This window comes from Apium graveolens, unplaced genomic scaffold, assembly GCF_009905375.1.
Source record: "Apium graveolens cultivar Ventura unplaced genomic scaffold, ASM990537v1 ctg4359, whole genome shotgun sequence".
NCBI classification, from domain to species: Eukaryota; Viridiplantae; Streptophyta; class Magnoliopsida; order Apiales; family Apiaceae; genus Apium; species Apium graveolens.
In genome coordinates, this window is record NW_027418503.1 from 517,824 (window position 1) to 521,431 (window position 3,608).

Here is a 3,608-nt window from a genome sequence, read left to right on the forward strand (position 1 = left end):
GATGTTAACATGTTAATTGTGTATATACGGTGGAAAGTGACCTTTATAAGATGCAAAGTGACTCTAATATGGTGAATTACTTACATGGTTGATTAGAACCAAAATGTGGAACAAAATTGACCTGTATGAAAGTGGAATTAAGACGTGGTAAAAGGATGTCAATTCGGATGTATATTAGTTAACATGTTAATTGTATAAATATATGCTGGAAAGTGACTCATATAGGGTGCAAAATGACTTTAATATGGTGAAAAGTGACTTACATGGTTAATTTGAACCAAAATGTGGACCAAAATTGACTTGTATGATGTGGCAGTAAGAGGTGGTAAAGGATTTCTAATTGGATGTATGATGTTAACATGTTAATTGTACCAATATATGATGGCAAGTGACTCTTATAAGGTGCAAAGTGACTCTAATATGGTGATAAATCACTACATGATTGTTAGAGCCAAATGTGGCCCAAAATTGACTTGTAGGAAAGGGTAGCAACGGTGGCTAAAGGATGTTTAATTGCATGTACATGATGTTAACATGTTAATTGTATCAATATGTGGGAAAGTGACTCTTATAGGTGCAAAGTGACTCTAATATGGTGAAAAGTGACTTACATGGTTGATTAGAGCCAAAATGTGTAATAAATTAACTTGTATGAAAGTGGCATTAATAGGTGGTAAAAGGATGTCAAACTGGATGTATATGATTTTAACATGTTAATTGTTGTATATATGGTGGAAAGTGACTCTTATAAGGTGCAAAGTGACTCTAATTTGGTGAAAAGTGACTTACATGGTTGATTAGAACCAAAATAAGGAACAAAATTGACCTGTATGAAAGTGGAATTAAGAGGTGGTAAAAGGATGTCAATTCGGATGTATATGATGTTAACATGTTAATTGTATAAATATATGCTGGAAAGTGACTCATATAGGGTGCAAAATGACTCTAATATGGTGAAAAGTGACTTACATGGTTAATTTGAACCAAAATGTGGACCAAAATTGACTTGTATGAATGTGGCAGTAAGAGGTGGTAAAAGGATTTCTAATTGGATGTATTGATGTTAACATGTTAATTGTACCAATATATGATGGCAAGTGACTCTTATAAGGGCAAAGTGACTCTAATATGGTGATAAATCACTTACATGATTGATTAGAGCTAAAATGTGGCCCAAAATTGACTTGTAGGAAAGGGGTACCAAACGGTGGCTAAAGGATGTTTAATTGCATGTACATGATGTTAACATGTTAATTGTATCAATATGTGGGGAAAGTGACTCTTATAGGGTGCAAAGTGCTCTAATATGGTGAAAAGTGACTTACATGGTTGATTAGAACCAAATGTGTAATAAAATTAACTTGTATGAAAGTGGCATTAATAGGTGGTAAAAGGATGTCAAACTGTTATGATGTTAACATGTTAATTGTTGTATATGGTGGAAATTGACTCTTATAAGGTGCAAAGTGACTCTAATATGGTGAAAAGTGACTTACATGGTTGATTAGAACCAAAATGTGGAACAAATTGACCTGTATGAAAGTGGAATTAAGAGGTGGTAAAAGGATGTCAATTCGGATGTATATGATTTAACATGTTAATTGTATAAATATATGGTGAAAGTAACTCATATAGGTGCAAAATGACTCTAATATGGTGAAAAGTGACTTACACGGTTAATTTGAACCAAAATGTGAACCAAAATTGACTTGTATGAATGTGGCACTAAGAGGTGGTAAAAGGATTTCTAATTGGATGTATATGATGTTAACATGTTAATTGTACCAATTATGATGCCAAGTGACTCTTATAAGGTGCAAAGTACTCTAATATGGTGATAAGTCACTTACATGATTGATTAGAGCCAAAATGTGGCCCAAAATTGACTTAGAGAAAGGGGTACCAAAAGGTGGCTAAAGGATGTTTAATTGCATGTACATGATGTTAACATGTTAATTGTATCAATATATGGGGAAAGTGACTCTTATAGGGTGCAAAGTGACTCTAATATGGTGAAAAGTGACTTACATGGTTGATTAGAACCAAAATGTGGAACAAAATTGACCTGTATGAAAGTGGAATTAAGAGGTGGTAAAAGGATGTCAATTCGGATGTATATGATTGTTAACATGTTAATTGTATAAATATGGTGGAAAGTGACTCTTATAGGGTGCAAAATGACACTAATATGGTGAAAAGTGACTTACATGGTTGTTTAGAGCCAAAATGTGGAATAAAATTAATTTGCATGAAAGTGGCATTAATACCAAAGGATGTCAAACTGGATGTATATGATGTTAACATGTTAATTGTTGTATATACGGTGGAAAGTGACCTTTATAAGATGCAAAGTGACTCTAATATGGTGAAAAGTTACTTACATGGTTGAATAGACCAAAATGTGGAACAAAATTGACCTGTAGAAAGTGGAATTAAGAGGTGGTAAAAGGATGTCAATTCGGATGTATATGATGTTAACATGTTAATTGTATAAATATATGCTGGAAAGTGACTCATATAGGGTGCAAAATGACTTAATATGGTGAAAGTGACTTACATGGTTAATTTGAACCAAATGTGGACCAAAATTGACTTGTATGAATGTGGCAGTAAGAGGTGGTAAAAGGATTTCTAATTGGATGTATATGATGTTAACATGTTAATTGTACCAATATATGATGGCAAGTGACTCTTATAGGTGCAAAGTAACTCTAATATGGTGATAAGTCACTTACATGATTGATTAAAGCCAAAATGTGGCCCAAAATTGACTTGTGGAAAGTGGTACCAAAGGTGGTTAAAGGATGTTTAATTGCATGTACATGATGTTAACATGTTAATTGTATCAATATATGGGGAAAGTGACTCTTATAGGTGCAAAGTGACTCTAATATGGTGAAAAGTGACTTAAATGGTTGATTAGAGCGAAAATGTGGAATAACATTAACTTGTATGAAAGTGGCATTAATAGGTGGTAAAAGGATGTCAAATTGTATGTATATGATGTTAACATGTTAATTATACAAATAGATTGTGGAAAGTGACTCATATAGGGAGCAAAATGACTCGAATATGGTGAAAAGTGACTTACATGGTTAATTAGAACCAAAATGTGGACCAAAATTGACTTGTATGAATGTGGCACCAAGAGGTGGTAAAAGGATTTCTAATTGATGTATATGATGTTAACAAGTTAATTGTACCAATATATGATGGCAAGTGACTCTTATAAGGTGCAAAGTGACTCTAATATGGTGATAAGTCACTTACATGATTGATTAGAGCCAAATGTGGCCCAAATTGACTTGTAGAAAAGGGGTACCAAAAGGTGGTTAAAGGATGATTAATTGTTGTACATGATTTTAACATGTTAATTGTATCAATATAGGGAAAGTGACTCTTATAGGGTGCAAAGTTACTCTATATGGTGAAAAGTGACTTACATGGTTGATTAGAGCCAAAATGTGGAATAAAATTAATTTGCATGAAAGTGGCATTAATAGGTGGTAAAAGGATGTCAAACTGGATGTATATGATGTTAACATGTTAATTGTTGTATATACGGTAAAGTGTCTTTATAAGGTGCAAAGTGACTCTAATATGGTGAA